Here is a 27279-nt window from a genome sequence, read left to right as displayed (position 1 = left end):
AGCAGAGACCTAAATTTAGTGAGGGAGGAGGGCCCTGCAGATGCAAGGTTAGGGTGAGGGGTAGAGGGCGGTGGCCAAGTATTCCAGCCAGCGACAAGGGTGGGCTTGGTATATTTGAGGAAGAGTTAAGAAGGCCAATGTGGCTGGAGCTGAGTTATCAAGGGACAGAGAGGTAGGGATAAGATCAGAGAAGTGGTTGGTGAGGGGTGGAGATGGGGTGATGAGGCAGCCAGAGGCATTTCAGCTCAAGTCAGTTCAACAGAGATGCACTGAGTTCCAACTGTGTGTCATGACCTGGGGGTTTCAGAGATGAATGAACCATGGTCACTGTCATCTTGCACCTGACAATATAGATTATATCACTTGACTCACACTAAGTAAAATAGTGTGATAAATGCTACATCTTAACAATAAGCAGACAGGTGGCTGTAGGTTGAGTCCTCCCAGAAGCAGCTCCTGAGCCAAGCATTCAGGTGCTAGTCATTTATAAAGGAAGTGCCCACAAGGAGGAGGAATTCATAAGAGCCAAGTAAGGGTGGGATTTCAAGCAACAGACTCAGCCTGATCTATGGGGAGTTCTGTAGTGTAAATTACACTGCAGAATTTGTCACATTTTAAAGCAAAAGAGCTGTTAGTCATAGGCTGCCCAACAGGGTGGTGTCGCTCTCAGGCATTTTTGATTCCATATAAGTGAGGTGGCTTCAGTGTCAAAGGTAATCCTCTGAAGATTATCACAAAGGGAGTGGAGGGTGGGGGATGGTGTGAACACAGAGGTGGTGAAAGGGATTCAAGAGCATCTTGGGACACCAACAGTCTCCATCCTAGGGCTAACAAAGTTTCTCGGCCTACAGGGTAGGGATTGAAAGACAGGCATAAAATAGTAAGCTTTGCTTTGGTGGAAACCTTGCCTATTTGCTTGTCGCTATGTCCTCAGCATCTAGTCCAGTACTTACTCACCATAGAGAACCCCAGGGGTGCTTCTGAGTGGGAATGAATACATGCATGAATGACATTCCAGGCCCAGGAATTAGTCTTGAAAATTTTTAAGTATCATTTGGTGGAAACCACATGCCCCAATATTACATCTTCATAGAGGATGCGAAGCTCTTCTGCATAGGAATGGCAAGGTGGTAGAAATATAGTTCAGAAATCTGGGAGATATAGTCATAAAAATGTCATATACACTTGAGTGTGACCAAGTGAGAAGTGATGCATCTAAGGAACAAAATGTCCAAACTGCTTAGAGTATGATGTGTTTTATTAAAAATTACAAAGAAGGACTTCCCTGGTGGCACAGTGGCTAAAAATCCGCCTGCCAATGCAGGGGACACGGGTTCGAGCCCTGGTCTGGGAAGATCCCACATGCCACGGAGCAACTAAGCCTGTGCACCACAACTACTGAACCTGTGCTCTAGAGCCCACGAGCCACAACTACTGAAGCCCGCATGCCTAGAGCCCGTGCTCCGCAACAAGAGAAGCCACTGCAGTAAGAAGCCCGTGCACCACAATGACGAGTAGCCCCCACTCGCCACAACTAGAGAAAGCCTGCGCACAGCAATGAAGACCCAGTGCAGCCAAAATAAATAAATAAACTTATTTTAAAAAATTACAAAGAAAATAATTGGTGAAGACAGTCTGTAAATTTTCAAGAAAATATGTAGGTGTGTCAGCAGCTAGTTTGTTGTGTGACTTGGTGTTGGACTGAGACGGTCTTTTTATCACAAAGAACTTGCTTAAATGTAGATAAGAATCAGTATACATGAGTGGCACTAGGATGTAGAGCTTGAAATCAGAGTTGTGTCAGGCACTAGAGAGGGCTGAAAGGTTCCCCCTGGGTGCCAATTCTGATTGGTTGAAGTGGGAGGTCACTAACACCGGGTTGAGAAGGAGTCTGAGGCCATATCCACGTTTAGAAGAATACTACTAATAATAGCTAACATTTATTTAGCACTTCCTACATGACAAACACTGCTTAAACACTTTATATTGTTTAATTAGCTCATTAACAGATGTAAGAGACAAGTACTTGTATTGCCATTATATTTCCCTTTTGCAGATGAGAAAACTGTGCAATCATTATATCTTCCAAGGGCCAAACTGTCCAGGTTTATACAGCTGGTAAGTGGAGGAGTTGGGATTTGGGCCTAGATTCTACTCATAATCACTAGAATAAAGTTGAATGTCATGACTGATTAGAAAAGGGAGGAAGGACATATTTGCCATCCTTGCATTCTGGTCTTTTCCCCACCTTTCAAACACCATCCATCCCCTTTAACAGCCAGTCAAATTAAACTACATTCTCTTCCTCAATGTTCCAGCCTCTTGTGATTTTGTATGGGCCGCTGCCAGCGCTGAAACACCCTTCTGCTAGTCCTTTCCTGGCTAACTCTTACTAGTTCTTTGGAATTCAGTTCAGGTACCACTTTTTGCAGAAAGCCTTCTCTGATATCAATAAGAATCGGTGTTCCTTCTTTGTGCTTTCTTATAGTGTATGAGCCTCACTTGTAACATAACACTTTTTATTTTGAATTGTGATGACTTAAACTTAACTTAAAATGAGCTAAAAGACAGGGTTCATGTAGTGTTTTTATTGAATGAATGAGACTTAATTGCTCTCCTTATCTCTGTTCCACAGTACTTGTATAGTCTTCTAAAAGTTACCTGCACAGGAGTTGGACCACATGGAATTTCCAGCTCTGTTATCCTTTTCCTATATCAGTTTGGAAGTTCCAAACATTTTATTCAGTAAGAATTTTTCTCATTTACATTTATGTTTTCTATTATATGCATACAATATGGTGTTTTCTTCCATGAACCATTCTCTCTCCTTTGTGGCTAAGCTTGCTAAGTGTGGTATCTCCATCTAAAAAATCACCTTGTTGGAAGGGGTACATGGGGGCTTTGACTTTATTAATAATATTTTATTTCTTAATTTGGGGGAGGTATAGAGGGGCATATCATATGTTTTAAGTATGAAATATTCCATAAAAATATTATAAAAGAATATATATCTTTATAGATAATATAAAGAATATAAAGAACAGAAACTTATCTTAAAACATCCAGTGTGTTAGGCTAAATCTGTAGACATTTACACTACTAAGTGGAAAAAAAGGTACCAGTTATTAAAATACAGATACATAGACATAAAATGGTTATCCTGGCAAGATGGAAACTAGAATCTTGGGTAATCTGTGGGTCTTCATGAATGAGAAAAATTAAGTTTAGAGAAGATATTTATTGCTAGAGAGATAAAAACATAATCAGCAATCATAAAGCAGTCTGTGGGGCTTCTGACCAGCATGGAGCAATGGGTGGATTTCTGGAGACTTGGTTGTTTATGTCTTATCTCTTTCTTTTCTTTTCAAATATTCCTAAATCTCTTACTAAGCAATTTCTGGGGGTGGGGGGAGGGAAGGGAGGGAGGAGGGCTTGCATAAGCTAACTCCTGATTTATATCAGATACTAACCTATCCATTTCCTGGGATAGGACAGCCAGGTTATACTTGTGAGGCAAGCAGACTGAGAAACAGAAAATGAATGACAGCCTGGATGTTGTTTTTTCAAATTCTTATTCTCAAGCAAGAATTTCTTTGTTTCTCAATGCCTCTTTTTGTAATGATGACACTCACAAAGAGAAAATAAATTCTTTTCTAGTTAAAAATTTAAATTACTGATGCTGGTTAAATATCAGTGAAAAATGTACTTATGTTACCCAGTAGATAAAGCTAGAAGTTTACAAGGTGAGAAAAAATTCCCCCCATTTGAATGCTGTGAAATACATTTTTAGTAAGTGTCAGAGCAGAGGGAAGTTAGATTGCAGGCTTACACATCAGCCTTCCATATTTCTGATGTGGCAAACAAAGTCTTTTTTTTTTTTTAGATATGTTTTTGTGATGTGTGTGTGTGTTTTTTTTAACATCTTTATTAGAGTATAACTGCTTTACAATGGTGTGTTAGTTTCTGCTTTATAACAAAGTGAATCAGTTATACATATACATATGTCCCCATATCTCTTCCCTCTTGTGTCTCCCTCCCTCCCACCCTCCCTATCCCACCCCTCTAGGTGGTCACAAAGCACCAAGCTGATCTCCCTGTGCTATGCGGCTGCTTCTCACTAGCTATCTATTTTACGTTTGGTAGCGTATATATGTCCATGCCACTCTCTCGCCTTGTCCCAGCTTACCCCTCCCCCTCCCCGTATCCTCAAGTCCATTCTCTAGTAAGTCTGTGTCTTTATTCCCGTCTTACCCCTAGGTTCTTCATGACCCTTTTTTTTTTCTTTTCCTTAGATTCCTTATATATGTGTTAGCATAAGGTATTTGTCTTTCTCTTTCTGACTTACTTCACTCTGTATGACAGACTCTAGGTCCATCCACCTCATCACAAATAACTCAATTTTGTTTCTTTTTATGGCTGAGTAATATTCCATTGTATATATGTGCCATATCTTCTTTATCCATTCATCTGTTGATGGACACTTAGGTTGCTTCCATGTCATGGCTATTGTAAATAGAGCTGCAATGAACATTCTGGTACATGCCTCTTTTTGAATTATGGTTTTCTCAGGGTATATGCCCAGTAGTGGGGTCGTATGGTAGTTCTATTTTTAGTTTTTTAAGGAACCTCTATACTGTTCTCCATAGTGGTTGTATCAATTTACATTCCCACCAACAGTGCAAGGGGGTTCCCTTTTCTCCACACCCTCTCCAGCATTTATAGTTTGTAGATTGTTTGATGATGGACGTTCTGACCGGTGTGAAATGATATCTCATTGTAGTTTTGATTTGCATTTCTCTAATGATTAATGATGTTGAGCATTCTTTCATGTGTTTGTTGGCAATCTGTATATCTTCTTTGGAGAAATGTCTGTTTAGGTCTTCTGCCCATTTTTGGATTGAGTTGTTTGTTTTTTTGATATTGAGTTGCATGAGCTGCTTGTAAATTTTGGAGATTAATCCTTTGTCAGTTGCTTCATTTGCAAATATTTTCTCCCATTCTGAGGGTTGTCTTTTGATCTTGTTTATGGTTTCCTTTGCTGTGCAAAAGCTTTGAAGTTTCATTAGGTCCCATTTGTTTATTTTTGTTTTTATTTCCATTTCTCTAGGACGTGGATCAAAAAAGTTCTTGCTGTGATTTATGTCATAGAGTGTTCTGCCTATGTTTTCCTCTAAGAACTTTATAGTGTTCAGCCTTACATTTAGGTTTCTAATCCATTTTGAGTTTATTTTTGTGTATGGTGTTAGGGAGTGTTCTCATTTCATTCTTTTACATGTAGCTGTTCAGTTTTCCCAGCACCACCTTTTTCACAGAACTAGAACAAAAATTTTCACAATTTATATGGAAACACAAAAGACCCCGAATAGCCAAAGCAATCTTGAGAAAGAAAAATGGAGCTGGAGGAATCAGGCTCCTGGTCTTCAGACTATGCTACAAAGCTACAGTATACAAGACAGTATGGTACTGGCACAAAAACAGAAATATAGATCAATGGAACAGGATAGAAAGCCCAGAGATAAACTCATGAACCTGTAGTCAACTAATCTATGACAAGGAGGCAAGGATATACAATGGAGAAAAGAGAGTCTCTCTAATAAAGTCACTTTTGAGCAAAATGGCTGTTGTTGGCAGAGTGTTCTGAGGGGACCTCACTAATTCAGTTAAAAACTAGGTCATACTCCACTACAGCAAATATTACTCCATAGAAGAACTCTGTGCAACAATAGCTCTCCAAGATCCTAGCACTAATCACTTTTTGTCACAAAATATAAGAATTTGGTAAAATCCCAGTAAAGGGAACTGAGACTCTCTTGGAATACTTTAAAATAGACTCACATTCTTCATTTAGCTATCATGGCAGACTAATAGCACAGCTTGAGAGTTTGCCTAAATGTAGATGTTCTGTATCAGGAGGTACAACTTGGACCCAAGTTTAACTAGTGGTGGCTTCAGAATTGTTACAGGAGAGAGGCTAGAGGAGGTTTGGTGTGGGGGCCTGGGAGTCTGCATTTTAAACAGGACTCTAGGTGATTCTGTTGCACACTTTGGGAAAAGCCTCAGAGAATAACTCTTAATAATGCAAATAGAAATTTGCTTTTAGTTAAGAAGGACATAAAACAAGTCAAGATATCACCAGAGAGTTCATCAGTTTGGTGTGGTTAACAAAAGGTAATAGGTTCTTTTTGCAATATTTACTAAATCAACTGGAATTAAACCTAGTTGTGAACCTGGCTTTTAAATTTAGTGTACTGAATAGTCTTCTGAGTATTTATTCCCTATGAATTATTTTTGGCCTTAAAAAATCTATTCTCACAAATTATGTGGAAGCGTTTCTTGTATTTCCAATCTTTATGTCATTAGTGATTTGTGTTGCAGAGTTGATTTCCCTTGTTAAACAATGAGTTCCTCAATCTAGCAGCTTATACAGGCATTCTCAAGCATGGCTGGATACAAATCACCTGTGGAACTTTTTAAACCCATAGTTGCCCAGGCTCCACTCCTCACTCCACTCGCAATCTCTAGGCACAGAACCCCCAAAACCTATTTCCTTAAAAGCGTTAATGTACACCCAAGCTTGAGAACCAGTGGTTTAAAGACAGCACAATAAACTTTCTCTGAGACTTTCAAACACATTTTTCTTGGTTAGACGTTTCGTTACTCCAGCTGCAGCCAGAACCATTGTTGTGCTAGATTCAGTGCATTCCCTGCAACTCTGAGCTTTGTGCTATGCTATCTCTGATAGAGACCCTCGTGAACAATGTCTGAGATTGTTAAGCAGGCTTCACTTGTAGGGCTGATAAGCCAGAGGCCCAAGACACACTGACAAGGGTGAAGTTTTCTCTAAGTGACAGTTTGATCACCTTGAGGAATAGTGAGAGAAAACTTCTGGAAGCAGTGTCACACCACCTGGTCTGAAGTAGGAAGAAGGTTTTAGAGAATGCAGCACTTAGACCTTTGAATCACTTTGGTGCAGTCTTGAGTAATAAGGGATTGACTGTGTTGAACAACAAATATTCTAGTGGCCAGTCTGAAAATACTTAGATTTAGGTCAAGTTTTAGAGATGACAGAGGCATTGGGCTTCCTGAATTCCAGACTCCGGAATTACTGACAGAAGTCTATCTCGACAATTTCAAAGATCCCTAAGATAGGATATTACAACCTCTCTGGCTTAGTTTGGATAGTTCTGGCCTGAATTGTCCAAGATGCTGCAACAATTAGCTCCCTACATGTTATTCCTATATGTTTCTTCCTGAGTTTGCCTGTGTAGCTCTGTGACAGACTGCAAGTTTCCAGAAAGCAGAAACCACTCATGTTGCTTCTCTGGCCAAGAGTATAGCACAGTGACACACATGCCCAATACTTTAAGATGACCTAGTTCTTGATAAGGAGCGTCCAACCAAATCAGCACAGGTTTGTGTCCCATGGGCCAAGGATGGTTGATGTTGAAATTAAACATACCTTCCCTCAGCCTGTGCCCAAACTACGAGCGTCACCAGAACACCCCTTGTTTAGTCAGTCACTGGAATGCTTTCCATCACTTGAAGAAGGAAAATGTCTTGAAACTTTTAGATAACATGGAGCGGGGGTTTTAACCATCATTTTCTGACAAATGTCCTCAAAATATTGCTACCCAAAGCGTGGTCCTCAGAACAGGAACATCATCATCACCGCTTAGAACTTGTTAGAAAGGCAGAGTCTCAAGCCCCCATCTCAGACTTAATGGATCAGAATCCTCCTTTTAACAAGATGCCCAGGTCATTCTTATTCATATTTAGAATTTGAGATATCGATTGATCTAGTAATTGCTCAATCTAGCACCAATTAACCCCCCAAACAGACACTCAGCCCTTTGTGCACACCTCGCACCCGCTCCACTCGGTAGCAACCGAACCCCCAGAGACATCGGAGAGGGTGCTGCCGAGGGCAATTTGGTGATTGGCTGGCACTACCACGTGACCGGGGCTGGTCCTCCCGTGCTACTGCATTGGCTCTCGCGGACGCTGACGGACAGGGCCGGGGCGGGCCAAAGCTGGGTCTGAGAGGCGCGCGCGGGGGCGCGAAGGCGCGAGAACGCGAGTGCGCGTGCGCAAGCGGTGGGGCATTTTTTCCCGAGCCGTCGGAGGGAGCCGGAGCGCTTCTCCCGAGGTAAGAACAGCCGCGGGGCGGCCTCCCTGCCCTTCCGCTGCCGGGTGCGGGCCAGCGGGGAGGGAGGAGGTCTGGGGTTCGCCCGCCCGGGGAGCCTCGCTTGGGAGAGGATGCAGACCCGGGCTCAGCCATCATCCTCGGTGCCTCGGTTTCCCTTTTTCTGCCCTCTAATGCATCTGCCCATCCTCCTCACCGCGGTGACGGGTCCGCCCGAGGGGAGTTGCCCACCTGGCAGCTTCGCCTCAGCCTTTGTTTCCCGCCCGGGGGGATGCTGGTATCGACCCCCTCCCCAGGTAGAGGGTGAAAGGTGGTGCGGCAGGGGCCGGGGAGAAGATATCTTTAATTAAGTGGGACCTGTCACATGTGAAAACGAAGAAAAAAATGTGGTGTCTCTTTGGCCAAGCCGCGGGACTCGAAGTAATCTGGCGGCGGCGAGCAAAGCCGAATTCCTGGCGCAGCCGTGCGGGCGGTGGTGGGGGCAAGGACCGGTGGGCCAGCCCAGGTGCACCGGTGCAAGGCTTCTCCGGACCTGCCCGCCAGCTCTCAGTCCCCGAGCTGCACCGAAATTGAACGCTTTCAGCCTGCTGAAGGAATCCAGAGATCCGTAAGGAGACGGAAAATGATGATTTTAAAAGCAGTTGGGCACTGGCGGAGCAGGTCTAAATGAGAGGCTACCATAAGAAATTACAGCGAAACTGATGACTGGTAATTGTGAGGAGGGAGATGCCTGCAGTGAACTGCAGACCAGACCATCACACTGATATTCTCCTTCAAGAAAACCTTTTTCTGAGGGGCGGGGTGGGGAGGGGAGGGCGTTTATCTCTGTAAACTGGTTATCTCTGTAAACTGAGGTTTTTCTGGGCTGCCGAAGCAAGTAATGACTTATTTCCAGCATGTTAATGGGCTGTAGGGAGAAGGGAAGGCAGGGTCTAAATTACACCCATTTAGATCTCCTTAATTCTTTGAAAAGTGCATGTTTAAAGAAGACCATTGGATGCCAAACCTGCTTGTGCATGGGGGGTGGGGGGGAATGTCTCCTTTAAGTCATACTTTAAAAAGGGAGGCATCCCCTGCCTCTTTCCTTCTGCATTTCCCCAGACCTGCAAATAGCAAGGGCAAAAAGTCCCTTCAGTTTTCCACTGGTTAATTTGTTAGATATACCTGGTAGTCTGCTCGGTAAGAAATGGTTCAACTAACTGTTATTAGGAAGATTTTACTGTATTCTGGAGTTTCACTGTAATTCATTTAGAACTTACTCTGGTAGGAAATGGACAACAATCTCTCCGGTTCCTGGTAGCTACTGCTTCAAAGGCTTTTTATTACTCTTACCTTCCCCATACAAAGTTTTGTGTTTTTTTAGGAAACTGTGATTTTTTTCAAGCATCTAAGGCACACCCCATGCCTGTGAAATGCCTACACTTGCTAAGCAACCAATTTACTTGGCAAGTTCAAGCTAACTGAAGAGGGAACACTTAATTTGTTAGGGGGAATCAGAATTAACATCAACTGTAACAAATCAACTTTTGGTGGTTCTCTGGGGTGAGCGAAAGTAAAAGAGAAGGTGCTGCAAAGCTTGTTGGGAATATAACAAATTACTGTCATAAAGTAAAATATAGATTGTCACCTGACAGCTTGGAATAGTAAGAATAATTTTTAAATTTGTCAGTGATTTGTTTTTAGCTGGTATGCAGTGGGGAGAGGAAGGAATTCTGAGGCTGGGGTAGGTGGTATAGTTTGAAAAGGTATATGCTTATGTTTAGAGAGAAAAATGTCCCTTTTGTTATATAAATACACAGAGGGCATGCAGTGTTTATCTTTAGCCTGTGGAAGGGAGGCAGGGGTTTTGGAAAGGTTGAGAAACACTTATTAGGTTACACAAGGGAAAACAGAAAGATTGGCAGGCTTAGTTCATCTTTAGGGAAGCAAGGTACCTCGGTGACCTACAGGACAAGGTTTATTTTCTGAGTCGATAAAAGCCCACTAGTGTAGCTTTCAAAGCAACAACAAAATCATTTCCTTTCTGTTGTTTCTGTCCCCTGGGTCAGGGAGGGGGGGGATAGAGAGTGAATGAGAGAGATTAGAGTCTGACCTGCATGCCTAAGCAGTAGCGTCCTTTGAGCAGGATCTGTGTCACATTGTGTAAATCTAAGAGCCTTCACGTTGAGAGAGGTCTGAGCACCTTCCCTGGGACACTTGCTGTAAGATGGAGCGGGATAACATTGCCACAGGTGGGGGCACGGGTGAGATCATCTGATACAGAAGCATGGGGGGGGGAAAGGAGAGCTAGGAAGTGTTTAATTCAGCGAGGCTCAGCCTTGAGGAGCCTTGAGGAGGCATTTCTAGGCAGAGCCGCCTCACTATTGGCTAGACTGGCTGGGCTTTTTGTGGCCTACAGAAGACCTGCCCTTCACGATGGGGGCTCCTGTGGAGTTCCGTGTCTCAGATTGTAAGCATCAGTTATGCTTGTAATGTGCTCTAGAAAAGAAAGGCTCACAAAGACACAAATCTAGGCTACCATTCTTTCAGATCCTTGGCAAGTCACCCACTGGCTTCCAGAAAACAAGTTGTGCCCTCCCTACCAGTAGATGGCACTGCTGTCTCTGGGAATTCCTGGAAGAGATGAAATATAGAGCTGGCAAACCAGCGGTGTGTAGCCTCTAGTATAGATTTTGAAAGGCTGTATCGGTTCTCAAAGAAAATCTAAAAAAAAAAAAAAGTTCTGAAAGCCAGAAATGTTGCTCTAAGGTAGGGATGGTGACAGTGGGGGTTGAGAATTGTGCCATTACTCTGCTGGTTGTGTGTGGGAGGTGGAGAGGGTAAACTGACAATGGAGCCTCATAGCACAGGTTTTGAAAGTACTTGGCATACATGTTGGCTAATTGAGAATAAGGTTGAAATCATGATTCAATCAAAATTCCCAACAACTTAATAGTTTCTACTTCTTTGCTTATAAAACTAGTCTCTACATGTGGGCGGGACTATGGAAATACACTTGTAACTTTTAAACCTGATCAGTATCCAATAATTACATGCTCTGAAGATAGTGGTGAGGGTATTAGTTAAAATAATGCTCGTAGTTACTATACTTCAGCGCTGTCCACAAAGGTAGGTCAAAGTTATTCTGAATCCTAAAACTTAAAAATTCCTAACAAGTATTTTAAGATTTTAAGATTGTATTAACAATTCAAATCTTGAACTCCGGTTTCATTGACCTTATTAGCCAGGGTTCATTCATCTATTCCCCTGTTTTGAAATACCTTTTTTGTTTTTGTTGTTGTTTTTCATTTTTTGTAATTGACTGTTCTTTGAGATGGATTTTGTAGCCATGATATTTGAGGGAGGTAGTACTGTTGCTAGTGAGGTTGCTGTGCATACGAGCTTTGACCCTACTGGAGGCATAGAGCACTGCTGCTGGCAGTCATTACCCCAGTCACCTGCTTCCTCGTGCCATCCCCATTCTATGGCTCAGCTTATTTGAAGTTTATTTCTGTCTCTCTTCAAGTGAACTCATGAGCTGGGTTCTACTACCAGTGCCAAATCCTAAAATCCTGCTGATGCTAGATGGCAGTAGTCACAACAGTCCAGTAGCACTGCCTCATCATGTGACCTCAGATACATTTATTTGCCTTTCAGAACCTCAGTTTTCTCACCTGGTCACTGGGATTGGTGAGGTGTGGTGCATGTCTCTTAAAATCCCTTCTAAGTCTAAAATTCTATGGCCAGGTGAGTCTTATAAGGTATTTCTGAAGCCTCTGAAAAATTCTCATCTAGAAGGTATTTTCATGCAGTGAACCTAGGGCAAAAAGAAATCTCACTAATATTTCTTCTCAGAGAAATGATTGTGCATTGTCTTAGAATCCTAATAATTCAGAGTTGTAAGAAACCTAGGGATGGTTTAGCTCAACCTTCTCATTTTATAGGCAAGGAATTTCACCTCGGAGCTGAGTGACTTGACCAAGCTAACAGAGCTAGTTAGAGAACTAGGACCCAAGCTTGGGCTCATGTCAGTCTTGCCTTCTCCAGTGCTGTGTTTCTTCACCTGCCATCAGTACACAGAAGATGCTGTGTCTACAGGGCTGGAGCCAAAAAAATTCTGAGTAATTCCTTAATGTAGAGTTTTAAAGCTACAGCATGAATAGTGTTGTGTTTGGGCAGAAATTCAAAGTCAGGCTTCTTTTCGCACCTTATTCTTTTCTTCACTGACTGTTATTTAGCAGCATTGTTACTATACATCCTTGTATTTTTAAAACTTTTCTGCATAACGTTTCCTGTAAGAAAAAGCTTTCATCACCCTAGAAAAGTCATTCCCCAATCAGATGTTTTTAAACTGGGTCCATGGACTCTCTGAGGGCTATGTGGATAGAAGAGTGTTTCCATATAATTGGCTTCCTTTGTAATCTTATATATTTTCTCTATGCATTTAACAGATTATTCTGAGAAGGAGCTCCTTAGGCTTCAACAGATTGCCAAAAGGAGGGGAGGGTCCATGGCACAAAAATAGGGTAAAAATTCTAGGGTCTAGAATAGGTTCAGGGAAATGGCCAGGATGTGAGAATTTTTGAGGTGCTAGAGACACTATGGTGGAAGAGAGTTGAGGGTGGAGTACAGAAGTAAACCTATAGAAGTTCTTAGAACATTTTACCTTTATTAGAATGCTTGAAATTACTAAATGAAGATGCTGATAATAGCATTTTACCCATCTTAATGATGGATATGCAAGTATGGATTTCCATTTATCATTCCTTGCTCAGTAAGTACGCCCTCCTAATTTCACCAAAACACTTTCAAATTTATATGGCTTTATTGGAGACATGCATACTAAGAGCCTCCCTTCTTCCCCAGTCTGATTTGATTTCCAGGTAAGTCAGTGCCTTTCTGACTTAGGACTTGGAGTTTGGACTCCTGTCTCTCACTGCTGAGGCCCTATGTTTTACTTTCTGCTGTTAACTCTTAGGACTCACCATGATCTCAGAGATGCAAAATAATTTAGATGTCGGGGATAAAAAATCTTGAGGTTCCTTTATTTGTCCCCAGGGTTGACTACAGAAACCACTGCTCCTCCTCAGCTAATTATTTCCTTTTCCTTTTTTATATGCAACCTCAAATTCTCTTTTTCTAATTGTCCCCTAATAGTAGTGACTCAGTGTGTGTATATGGAAACTAAAAATTCTTGTTTTTGCCAGAAGGTATACAGAAGTTAATTTGTGTTCAAGTCACATTTTGGACACATGAGATATAACTTTGATGGAAATCACTATGTTCTGAAGAACGTCTGCTTGGAAATCTCAATGTCTGTCCTGTAACCCCCTCACTTACATTTGGTATGATGGTGACCCATGCTGGTCAATGCTACCTTCTGGTACCTTCTTAGATTTGGGCCAGGGTAGCATTTATTCTCACTTTAGGAGAAGAATAAAACTACCATTTCTTCTTCAGAAGGAAAAGAAGAATTGAATTTATGTAATAAGAGAAGAAAAAGTCAAATTTCTGGATTCTAATTCCAGCACACTAAGTTGTTCTGAGATTTCGGGGACATCGTTGACTTCTCTGAGTTTTTTACTTGTCTGGAAAATAAGAGGGGAGAGCAGTGACCACTTTAATTCTTTCCAGTTCCAAAATCCTGTGACTCTATGAAATTTTACTTGGTACCCAGATTAAACCTATCCTGAAAATGCTGGCTAGTTGGGAATTCATGTATAATCAAAGTCGGTGCCAAGATAATAATTCTTTGTAACTGCAAATCACTTTGCGGTATACAAAAATATTCTCTAATTTAAAAAATCTCTTTTCTAGTTAAGGTGTGGTCAGAGAACAGCAGCATTGGTATCATCTGGGAGTTTGCAATCTGCATTTTATCAAGATGCCCAGGTGCCATGCATGTACATTAAAGTCTCAGAAGTGCTGTTTTGTCTCATTTTGAATCGCACGTTGACACACAGGTCAATGAGGGAAGCAGGGTATTTCACAGATGAGGAAACCATATCTCAGAGTTGTTAAGTGACTTTGTTAAGTAACTAAGTCAAGTTCACCGTGCTAGTGTCTCACCCAGAACTCCATACTCTAAAACTAACATTGTCTTCTTTGTTGGGCTGGAGTCAGGCTTGTATGAGACTGATCACTAGCTACCCAGAAACCCATGGGCTTAGGTGTGGCTGTGTAACTGAGTGCAAGCAGAAAAGGGTTGTGGTCCACTTCTAGGAAGAAAACAGAAAAAGAGAACGCCCATGTGAGTTCCTCTGTGTTGTTTTACGCTCATCGTAGGCTGGAATGGAAAGGACCCCTGGGGGATCTTGGAAGCTGTGTTTAAGGATGGCAGGACTTTTGTCAGCCTGGGTGCCTGGATCACTGATCAAGGAGGGCCCCTCCACTGTTCGCTTGTCCAGTATGTATATAGGGACCAGAAACAAACTTTTACTGAACTAGAGGTAGTATATGTGTTTGGGTCTATGTGTTAAGTAAGTACTTAGCCTACACTAGCAAATTCACTTGAGCAGTAGCTTGGGACTTGAAGTTACGGATCTTCTGGCCTAACGCATTCATTCATTTCTCGTCTTTGGTAGCTGGTGATTGATCGGTTGTGGTCCACCATGCAGAAGTGAGTGGTGAAAGGCAGCAGAGCTGATGGGTCGCAAGGATGTAAGTGCCTTTGAAGGCTCTCACACCCTCTACTCCAGGGTAAGTCAAAGGCATTGTTGCTCTGGTTTTACTCTTGTATTAACAGCCTCTTGGAGTCAGTGCAGTGGGGTGCCCTGTTTGTGAAAGGTTCCCAAAGCCTTTAGTGATTCAGCTGATAAACACCATTAAGATCAGTACTTACAAAGCTAAAACCATTGTCAGGGTGATGGGATGGAATCTCTGCATGAGAATATCTCAGCACAAGAATTTTTAGTGAGTTTGTGTAGGATTTGATTTATGTGGGTGGTGAGGGTGTTGCTGGGCCTTCCTGAGATACACTATAGAGGAGGGAACTAGGCCTGAGTGCCGCTTTCCTGTAGCCATATCATATTGTTAGCTCTGCTGGCTCAAATTCCCCTCTCTCAGCATCCTCCCCCTCCATGGATTACTTTGCTTAACTTTTCCTGCATTAATCACTTTTCTTTTCAGGATGGGGGGCGGAAACAGCTTACCAGAGAGTTGATGATTCCCAGTTTGGTGGATAATAGCAGTAGCAAAGCACGTGGTTCTGCCCATTCCATTTTATTTTATCCAGTGTCACTGGAAGTCACATGTCCATTCCCTCCTCATCTGTCTGCAGTCCCTAGTGCAACGGATGTAGGCACTGGGAGAATTATAACCAAAGCTGGCTTTGGATTTTCATTTGTCCTGAAGATTTTTGAGATCAAAAGGAGAAGTTCACTGCTCGGTGTGCCCTTCTCAGAGACCAGTGGAAGTCTGGGAGGGAGGGGTGGAAAGGACATCCAATCCTTTCTGAACTCTCTGGCTTCTAGAGCTTAAACTAAAATCAGACTCACTGAAGAGAAAATTATAGTTAATACAAATCTAAGCAGAGCTAAGGATGGTTAAGAAAGAGGGGGACAGGAAGTTATATAACAAAAATAAAAGTAATCAGCTGAAAAACTGGATGGAGGGTTGTTTTTAAGCATCTTTTTTCAATACTGTGGCGCCCTTGCTGATAACGTCCCATTACCCAGGCTCAGACAGAGGGCACCCAGAAAGGCTGATGTCCTTCTGTGCCTTACATGGCTCAGTAATGAGTACAATTTACTGAACAAAATAGACAATTAGCAGCTGTAGACCTCTGGAGATTCCTATAAGCATACATCATTACTGCTCTGGAGTGATGCACATGCTTAGAGATAAGCAAAGCAGAGAAAAGGCAGCTGCAAAGCACATCAACAACTGAAGAGTCCAGGTGAGTGGCCAGACACAGACCCCAGCTCAGTGCCTGGGGGTCACTAAGGAAAGGACCTGGTATTTGCTAAGCTTTCTCATTAGAGGAAAGGAGCCAGACTTTGCCAGCTTTCCTCAGTTTCCTCTGTGGCTCCCATATATTTTCCATTTTAAAAGTAACTAAAATGTATAGCATGCCAGAAATAACACTGAACTGGCATGTTTCTTGTGTCAATGTTGTACAAGGATCAAATTACAGAGGGAGCCATTCTTTATTGACTAGGGGGCCAAAGAAAGTAGTGCTGGGGATGCCAGAGGATCAGGGGTTCTCATCCTCGGCACCACTGACATGCTGAGCCTGGCGATTCTTTGTTGTGGGCTGTCCTGTGCATTGTAGCATGTTCAGCAGCATCCTTGGCCTCTACCCACTAGATGCCGGTAGTTCCCCCACTCCACCCCACCGCAATCGTGACAATCAAAAATGTCTCCAGACACTGCCAAATGTCCCCGGGGGGGAAAACTGCCCCTGGTTGAGAACCACTGCTGGAGGCGTACAGTGACTTAATCTTGCTCTGAGTTTCTCTGGGACTGTATTTTAATCATTTAGCCTCATTTTGCTCCAGTTTCCCTACCTGTAAAATGGAGACAGCATTTATAACTCAGTAGCCTAAAGAAGGGATGTACATAGTTCTGTGTGATTACTTGGGAGCTCTATAAATGCTAAGAAATATCTGTCTCCCCAAATTTCCAGGACTCAAGGATCACTCTTAATCCTTGTGAAGGCAGTAGCTGAGGAGCAGGGGAGTTTGAAGGGTGAAGGGTTAGTGGTGTGGGAAATGATGAACAGTACTGGATTCTGATTTTACTTGAGAGCTTCATATTCAGCTCATTTCAACAATATACTTGTGAATAAAGGCTTTTTTTTGGAAAGTTAAAAAATGGGAGAGTGGAGGAAGGAGAAGGAGGCTGTTCAGAAGAGCAGTTAAGGAAATTGCTTTTGACCGGGGGTTGGGGGGTTGTGGTAATCTCTTAATGCTAAAGTGACTCATGTATAATCAGATCAAAGGACATAAAGAAGTAACCCCCCCAAAGAAAAGTATCCTCCCAAATGACTACTGATCCTAGAACAGATTTTGCAGGTAATACAACAAAGACCAGAGAATGTTTGGAGAAATCTGTTTTTATCCTAGAACTTTTACATTTATGTTTCTTCTCTCCTTTGGAATTATGGAAAAGGGTTTATCTTCAACCCATGCTCTTTGAGTGATACGTAAAATGTTTTAATATCACAGGTGTTCTGATAATCTTCTAGAACTCTGTGTTGGAATGGTGAAAAAGGCCATCACCCTGACTTAGGCCTGAAGCAATCACGTTATTTTACTAGAAAGCCTCAGTTTAACTCTAAGGAAGGGCAAGTGCAGGGATTAGATGTAAACTGTCCTGGCAGATTTGTGTTCAGCCTTGCTGTGTTTCTGGTCCCTGCAATTATTAGATACACTCACAAAATTTACAACAAACACTACCATATTGACACAGGCACAGTGCGGACAGAGAACATGCCATCATCAGAGGGAATTCTGTTGGATAGCACTGCTTCAGTCTGTAAGGACCCTATTTGTCAGAAATGCACACTTGTAGTGACAGCATGTGCGCTTGTTATAGCAAGACCTTACCTCATTTAAAACAGGATTGCATTTTGGACTTTTCCATCCTTGGGCACTTTTCAATCTGTGAGTGGCTCTTGCTGAACTTTTTACCTTGCTGCAGCATCTGTCTGTTACAGAAAGTGCCATGGGCCTGTCTCTCTGACATAACTGAGCGCACTGCCTCAGAAATATTTGTGCTTTAATCCAAGGCTGCTGAGCTGTCTCTTTCCATCTGGTCTCTCCATGCCCTGATCCTTGGTGGTGAAGCTAGTTTGTGCAGGATGTCTCTTTTGATACTGCCTAGAGCATAACAAAGAGTCTGGGAGAGGTGGCGAGAGAGTTTTCACCTTCCCTTCTTCCAAGCCCCAGTGTGGCTCAAAAAAGTGTTTCATAAGAAGGTATTAATTCACAAATTTAATCTCTCAAGTTTAATCTCTGAGGAGTTATCCCCTAAAGAATTAGTCTCTAGATTTTCCAACAGACATATTATAGTACAAATTTAGTAATTAAGCCCTTTAGCAACATGGAAGAATTTTCAGGTGATATATTATCTATTACTAGCACCAACATTAGTTGCTCAGAAACTACCATAATTAGAACAAAGGAAAAGATGTGGAAATAAAGACACACATTTTAAAAGATATAATTTAAATCTGAGCCCAAGACTGTTTTGCATGGTAGCGGAACTGAGAACAAGGAGTTGTGTGCTGTGAGTAGTGTTCCTGGAGGGCGAGGGGAAGGAGGTGGCAGGGGCGAGGTGATCCCCAGACAGTCTTCACTCGACTGCTTCACTTCTGATGGTGCGGTGCTGGTCCTCTTACTGCCCTCCCCTCTTCACTTTGCCTTTCTTTCCTGCTTTGGTCTGCTCGGAATGTTGGAGGGGTCTCAGTGTTTCTCAAGGGAGGTGCTGTTAACATTTTGATACAGTGATTCATCATCGTGTGGAACTTTGCTGTCCATTATAGGACATTTAGCATCCCTGGTTACTAAATACCTGTATTACTCTAACCAAGTCACTGAGTCAACCAGCATGGCCCCTCACATTTCCAAATACTGCCTGTGATTGAGAATCACTGTTTGCTAGAGAGTTGAGTGGGGTCTTTTGTTAGGAGGGAGGAGTAATTAGAGTTGCAGAAGGTGCAGTGCTCCGAGGGGCTGGCTCATTAATTTCTGATATGACCTGACCTTTTCCCAGTGCTGGAACTGCTTTGGGAGCCAATCTTATTTTTTAGGGACCAGAAGAATCAAGTTTTGCCAGTGGAAAACTTGGTCCCTGAACCTTGAAATCAACCAAGAAGTCACAGGGGGGATTCTGTCAGTGCCACAGAGGATGGAGAGACTACTCAGGCTCCCATAGGATGCTGGGTTTTTATTCTAGACTTACTGTGGCTGAACCTTCTAGATCTACTGAAAGTAAATGGTGGTCTACATGTGGCAGGGATCGACTGGGAGAAAAATGCAGCAAGGGCAATTTAAAGACAATCCAGGGGAAAGGGGCTTTGCCAGCCATTTCTTTTCTTTCTCTGTGATTACAAAAACTGGCAAAGTAGCCCTAAATTTGTGAGGTTATGTGTAGACTGTCAGATGGGAGATCTGAGATTGTTTCATAGTTAGTAAAGAGAAAAGGAACACTTGCAGATATCTTGCTGTGGGGCCCCTATAAATGTCTTTGATTACAAGAACAGAAACTCATTCAAGTTGCCTTAAGAAATGGAAGGCTTAAGTAAGGATGCATGAGAAAATAAAACAAATGTCAGACATGTGGCAAGTTGGGAGGAATCCCAGAGGCCTTTCAGGATGAGAAAGAGCCGTAGTCTGGCCAGACCTCATGGAGACAGGACCTCACTCAGGACCAGGAAGATTGTCCCCTGATCTGTTGCAACTCCAGCATGTATCTGCACTAACAGTACTTGATCAGTCCACATTCTACTTCTCAACCATTAACATGGCTCAGCATTTCCGTTTTGGCTTCTCTGCTCATGTCTTCCTGTCGCCACAACCTAACTGATGGTCTGTGTACGGACCAAGAAGGAAAAGAATATGATAATTCTGTAGTAACTATCATCCCCCTGGTCAAAGCTCTTCTACCAGGCAGTCTTAGGGATCTACAGTCTCTTGGTCCACACAGCTGTGACCTAGGTCTTCTTGCCTCAACAAGGACTGTGGTTTCTCTGGAAGGGAGCAATGGTGGGGTAGACTGATAGAACATGAGACCTCTCTGGTATAAGGACCCTGAATTCTTAACTCTTGGAATCAATATAAACAGTGATTGTGGGTCATGTGTATAGTAAAGAATTGGAAGATTACTTTCAAAGCCTACACGTTCAGTAGCAATTGTGAAAAAGCCTGTATCCCTTTTTTTTTTTTTTTTTTTTTTTTTGAGGAGACTGACTGCATCCCAGTGCAGAATGGTAGGGAAATTGCTGGGCTAGATGGTTGGGAAATGAGGAGTTGTATTTTCCATATGGATATCTTATTTTTTGCATCTGTCAAATGTGATTCCCTCAACCACCCATGTATCCCACAGGAATAATGGCTAGGTGGCTGTCTGAATGTTGAAAGACGTTTTGACGTCTCTGACAAGTGTTGTTCAATAGCTGGGTTTGTAAGATTCCAGTTCTGACAAAGGAAAATAACTTGGCTTATTACTCCAAAGATAAATTCCATATAGATGTTGTCATTTTGGGGATTACTGCCTTACAAAGCAGACTTTAAAATGTTTTGTGTTGTAGTGTGTTTTGTTCATTTACCCCTAATCTTGGAGAGTTGAACCAGTGATTGACTATGACTTTACAAGGAGTGCATTCTCATATTGCAGAAGGCTCTGTCCCTATTTATGATTCTCTGACAGGGTAAGAATGATGGTTCCAGCTCCATGGGCCTGCACAGCTGTGAAGGGTGTGCCCTGTGGTAGCACAAACAGTGAGCACATTGGCTCACTGAATCCACTGAAGGCTCTTACTCTTCTCAAGTAGCTGCAGCACGGGGGTGCCACATACAGAGAGTCAGTATTTCCTTAGATGCAGCTTCTTTTGAAAGAGGCAGAAGAGAAGTGCAGTGGGGCTTCTGCAACTGCTGGTTGAGGAAAGAATGTACTCTGTTATTGAAGGATGATCGGGATCAGCTTTCTCACCCAGCTGCTGCCTACTAAGGGGAAAGGAGCAGAGATGAATCTTTTGCTTCAGTTTCTCTTCTTACTCTGTGAAGATCCCTATCCCCTCTATTGAATTTTTTTAATGAGAAGGGAAAAATAGAGCATTGTATCATATTAGTTTTAATGTATATATTCGTGTTTCTTCTGAGCAGGAAGATTTGTATACAGATAACCACATATTTCCAGATTAAAATCTTCAGTTTTAATTTTAAACAAGTGCTAACCTTACTTTATCTTTAGTTTATACTGTAAGTCAAATTTGTGCATATCTAATTTATTTTTTACAAAAATAAAACAACGTTATGTTTTTTCTCATAGAATCAGGAATTAATTTGCAGCCCCTGCATGAAGATTCTGTAGCAACAGTAAAGGCATCTGCTCTCTCTAGGGTGTAAAGAGGTTCTGAAAGATGGCTGAGAGCCCCAGATCCTGAATTCTGGGATTTTGTCCTGCTGTAGTCCACTCCCTGTGAGGTTGTTGGGGGATAAATGTGCTCGGGAGGCAAGGACTGAGGCCACAGATGCTTGAGGGGCGGGCTGAAACCTCCAGCTTTAGTGAACTGTCCTGTCCTTCCCATGAGCCACAGGAAGAGGTGATAGATCCTACTCAGGCTTTTTCCCTCCTGAGCCCATCATTGAATCTTGACCTTCAACTTTCCAAGAAACAAAGCTGTGGCTAGAGTATTGGGTTGGCCAAAAGGTTCGTTTGGTTTTTTCTGCAAGATGGCTGTAGTGGCATTTAGTTGTCTTCAACGTCATTGAAACAGTTTTGTTAGATCGTATTGTGACAGCTGTCATATCAGTGTGCATTTAAAAAAAACACATCAAAATTGGTGAATTTTTGTGTAGCCATTTTAATACTGAAGATGGAAGAAAAAAGCAACATTTTCGGCATATTATGCTTTGTTATTTCAAGAAAGGTAAAAACAAAACTGAAATGCAGAAAAGGATTTGTGCAGTGTATGGAGAAGGTGCTGTGACTGATCGAACATGTCAAAAGTAGTTTGCAAAGTTTCGTGCTGGAGATTTCTCGCTGGACGATGCTCCACGGTCAGGTAGACCAGTTGAAGTTGATAGTGATCAAATCGAGACATTCATTGAGAACAATCAACCTTATACCATGCTGGAGATCACCAACATACTCAAAATATCCAAGTCAAGCGTGGATAATCATTTGCACCAGCTTTATTATGTTCACCGCTTTGATGTTTAGGTTCCACATAAGTTAAGTGAAAAAAACCTTCTTGACCGTATTTCAGCATGCAATTCTCTACTTAAACTTAACAAAAATGTTCCGTTTTTAAAACAAATTGTGTTGGGCAATGAAAAAGTGGATACGGTACAATAATGTGGAACAGAAGAGATCATGGGGCAAGTGAAATGAACCACCACCAACCACACCAAAGGCCTGTCTTCATCCAAAGAAGGTGATGTTGTGTATATGGTGGGATTGGAAGAGAGTCCTCTATTATGAGCTCCTTCCGGAAAAACCAAGCAATTAATTCCAGCAAATACTGCTCCCAATTAGACCAACTGAAAGCAGCACTCGACGAAAAGCGTCCAGACTTAGTCAACAGAAAACACATAATCTTCCATCAGGATAACGCAAGACTGTGTGTTTCTTTAATGACCAGGCAAAAACTGTTACAGCTTGCCTGGGAAGTTCTGATTCATCTGCTGTATTCACCAGACATTGCACATTTGGATGTCCGTTTACTTCGGTCTTTACAAAATTCTCTTAATGGAAAAACTTTCAATTCCCTGGAAGACTATAAAAGGCACCTGGAACAGTTCTTTGCTCAAAAAGATAAAAAGTTTTGGGAAGATGGAATTATGAAGTTGCCTGAAAAATGACAGATGGCAGTGGAACAAAAGGGTGAATATGTTGTTCAATAAAGTTCTTGGTGAAAATGAAAAATGTGTCTTTTATTTGTACTTAAAAACCAAAGGAACCTTTTGGCCAACCCAATAATATCTTCAAACATGACTTCTTATCAGCACGTCCCCCTTAAAAGAAGTTTCCTGCATGAGGAAGAGGCAGACCAGGTGCATGCTTCCCTTAGCTGTCAAAAGCTATCCCCTTTTGGACTTCCCTGGTGGCGCAGTAGTTTAGAGTCCGCCTGCCGATGCAGAGGACGCAGGTTCGTGCCCCGGTCCAGGAGTATCCCACATACTGTGGAGTGGCTGGGCCCGTGAGCCATGGCCGCTGAGCCTGCTGTCCCCTTTCTATTGGAAAGAACACTTATTAGGTCACCTCTGAAATTCTTAATTATTGGCATTAGTAAAATATTTGCCAAACATTAAATAGTAGGACATTAGTAGTAACCCCCAATTAGTGTCTTTTACTTTGAGAGCCCGAAATCCCATGTCAGTATGGTACTGGACTTTAACTTCTTGTTCCTTCTGGTGTTTCTCTAAATGCCTTTCCATCTTTTCCCTCCTCTCACTAACCCTGTTACCTGGTGTAGATCCTTTGGTCTCTTTGCTCCCTTTCTTACATCTTTTTTGATTTTCAAAGTTCTGTGATTCCCAGCAGCCTGCAGGACAGTGTGCTTCTTAACTAGACATAAAGGCAGTCCACAGTCTGACTCCAACTTACTTTCTGACTTTGTACTCTTTCTATGCACAAACTGCTCCTTACTCAGACTGGTCTTTGGTCCCGTTGTCTACTCTCAGCATAGAATGCCCTTTCCTTTCAGTGGCCATTTGGTTTGGTAGCATTGAAAGACCTTTAACCTGTTAGCCAGATCTGCATTTCCATCTGGTCTCTATCAGATTTTAGAAAGGTGACTTTGGGCAAAATATTTAATATCTCTCAGCCTCAATTTTCTTATTTGTAGGATGAGATTCATAATAACGCCCTTATAGGCTGCTTGTGAGCATGGTACCTGGGTTACTCCCTTGCCCGTGTCCTCTTTTCTTGCTGCCCAGCACAGAGCTCTGTGTGTAAGCTCATCATGTGTGCTTGCTGATGAAGTTACTGAACATCAGAATTGCCCAGCTGATCTGAATCACATTTCTTGATTAGCCGTCCTCTGCCTGTCACTGCCACACCTTCTCTAACCACATATTTCTTAGATAAGACCCCAGCCCCACAACTCTATCAGTAAGTACCTAAAGATATACTCTCCTAGAGTGTGGAGAAAGGGGACTCTTGTACACTGTTGGTGGGAATGTAAATTGGTGCAGCCACTATGTAAAACAGCATGGAGGCTCCTTAAACTAAAAATAGAGTTACCATATGATCCAGCAATCTTACTCCTGGGCATATATCCAGAAAAGATGAAAACTCTAATTCAAAAGATACATGCACCTCAATGTTCATAGCAGCACTATTTACAATAGCCAAGGCACGGAAGCAGTCTAAAAGTCCATCGACAGATGAATGGATAAAGAAGGTGCAGTATATATGTACAATGGAATATTACTCAGCCATGAAAAAGAATGAAATAATCCCATTTGCAGCAACGTGGATGGACCTAGAGATTGTCATACTGAATGAAGTAAGTCAGAAAAGACAAATATCATACGATATCACTTATATGTGGAATCTAAAAAAATGGTACAAATGAACCAATTTACAAAACAGAAATAGACTCACAGACATAGAAAACAAACTTATGGTTACCAAAGAGAAAATGGGGAGGGGGGAGGGATAAATTAGGAGATTGGGATTAACATACACACTACAATATATGAAATAGTTAAACAACAAGGATTTACTGTGTAGCACAGGGAACTATGTTCAATATCTTGTAATAACCTATAATGGAGAATAATTTAAAAAATAATATATATGTATGTATAACTGAATCATTTTGCTGAACACCTGAAACATTGTAAATCAACTATATGTCAATAAAAATAAATAAATAAAAATGAAAAAAAAAGATCAAATGAACTTGGTTCTTAGGGAAAAAAAGAAGATACTGTCCTCCTTCCACCTGTGATGGTGAAAATTATCCTGGACCCTCATAATGTCCTGGTGTATCTGCCCACATCAGAAATTGAAGGCAGTTTCAGGGTCACTCCATATAATATAACGCTGAGCACTGATTCATTGTCTTCACAGTTGTTTCCTCTCATGTATAGTGAGATTTATCATGAAGATCAAATGCTATGATTACAACTGTCATCATAAGGTATACCTCTTTAAAACAAACTTTTCCAGGGCCCAACCAACAGGCTTTTTATTCCAAACATCATTTAATAAAATGCAACATGACATTAACAGGATTGCTTGTACAAACCCTTGGAGTTCATTTAAGCAGACTGTCCCATATTGATTCTCAGTTATAGCACGTTTGACATGAATAAACCTGCCAGTGTTCTCAAACAATGGTGTTGCTGTCTGCCCTTCTCACTGTAGAGCTGAAAGCATATCTGTGTTTCTTTTGTTCATTCTATTTAAATTATGGTTTTACACCTCTTGCTCAAATGATTTTAAGCCATATGTTAGGCTTATAAATTGTAGTTTTTAAAACCTAACTCCTTCTGGCCCTTCTCACTCTTTCTTCCTCTTTTTTCTCCATTTTCCTTATTGTTTCATGCACAAAATAAGGCTTTAAAATTTTTTTCTACTCAAGGTGAGAGTAACTTAAATATTGCTTTTCTGTTTTTTTTTTTTTTTAGTTTTTAGCATGGGCTGCAATTTCATATATATGTGTGGGTCTCATTGCATTAATTTTGTCTCTTTTCTTGCTTGTTTTTTAAAAATTTTGTATTGGAGTATAGTTGATTTACAATGTGCTAGTTTCAGGTATACAACAGAGTGATTCAGTTATACATATACATATCCATTCTTTTCAGATTCTTTTCCCATATAGGTTATTGCAGAATATTGAGTAGAGTTTCCTGTGCTATACAGTAGGTCCTTGTTAGTTATCAATTTTATATATAGTAGTGTGTATATGTTAATCCCAATCTCCTAATTTATCACTCCCCCCCACATTTCCATTTTGGTAACCATAAATTTGATTTTGAGATCTGTGAGCCTGTTTCTATTTTGTAAATAAGTTCATTGGTATCATTTTTTTTAGATCCCGCATATAAGTGATATCATATAATTTTTGCCTTTCTCTGTCTGACTGACTTCACTTAGTATGGTAATCTCCAGGTCCATCCATGTTGCTGCAAATGGCATTTTTTCATTCTTTTTAATGGCTGTGTAATATTCCATTGTATATATGTACCACATCTTCTTTATCCATTCCTCTGTTGATGGACATTTAGGTTGCTTCCATGTCTTGGCTATTGTAAACAGCTCTGCAATGAACATTGGGGTGCCTGTATCCTTTTGAACCATGTTTTTCTCCAGATATATGCCCAGGGGTGGGACTGCTGGGTCATATGTTAGCTCTAGTTTTAGTTTCTTAAGGAACCTCCATGCTGTTCTCCATAGTGACTGTACCAATTTATATTCCCAACCAGTGTAGGAGGGTTCCCTTTTCTCCACACCCTCTCAGCATTTATTGTTTGTAGATATTTTGATGATGGCCATTCTGACCAGTGTGAGGTGATACCTCATTGCAATTTTGATGTGCATTTCTCTAATAATTAGTAATGTTGAGCATCTTTTCATGTACTTTTTGGCCATCTGTCTGTCTTCTTTGGAGAAATGTCTAGATCTTCTGCCCATTTTTCCATTGGGTTGTTTGTTTTTTTGATATTAAGCTACATGAGCCATATGAGAGGAAATATTTGCTTGAGTTTATTGATGAGAGGCATAAGTACAACTGCGTGGGTTTTTCTGTGGAAAAAAAAAATTCCAGAAAGCAAAACTTGAATTTGCTGCATACTGGCAACTATTTACATAGCATTTACATTGTATTTACAACTTACATAGCATTTACATTGTATTAGGTAATACAAAGGTATTAGGTAATCTAGTGATTACTTAAAGTATACGAGAGGATGTGCATAGGTTATATGCAAACACTGTTATTTTATACAAGGGACTGGAGGGTCTGTGACTTTTGGTATCCCCACAGATACCTAGGGACAACTGAATTGTTCTTTCCAGATCCTTTTTTTTGGAGAAGAGTTATGATAGAGTTTTTTTGTTTGTTTGGGGTTTTTCTGGGCTAGGAATCAGAAAGATTATCTAGTGTAACTTCTTTTTTTTTTTTTTTTTTGCGGTACGCGGGCTTCTCACTGCTGTGGCCTCTCCCACTGCAGAGCACAGGCTCCAGACGCGCAGGCTCAGCGGCCATGGCCCACGGGCCCAGCCGCTCCACGGCACGCGGGATCCCCCCGGACCGGGGCACAAACCCGCGTCCCCTGCATCGGCAGGTGGACTCTCAACCACTGCACCACCAGGGAAGCCCTAGTGTAACTTCTTTGAATGGAGAGATTTTATAGGCAGGCAACAGGAGCCTCCCAACCACTTCTCTCCATGAGCACTGATGGAGGGAGTGCCTGTGTGTGAGTGTGTTTTAGGGTGGAAAAAAAGGGAGGGTGCTAACAATAAACTGGGACACTGGG

Source organism: Lagenorhynchus albirostris, chromosome 5, assembly GCF_949774975.1.
Source record: "Lagenorhynchus albirostris chromosome 5, mLagAlb1.1, whole genome shotgun sequence".
NCBI lineage: Eukaryota > Metazoa > Chordata > Mammalia > Artiodactyla > Delphinidae > Lagenorhynchus > Lagenorhynchus albirostris.
Note: the sequence above shows the minus strand (reverse complement) of the source record.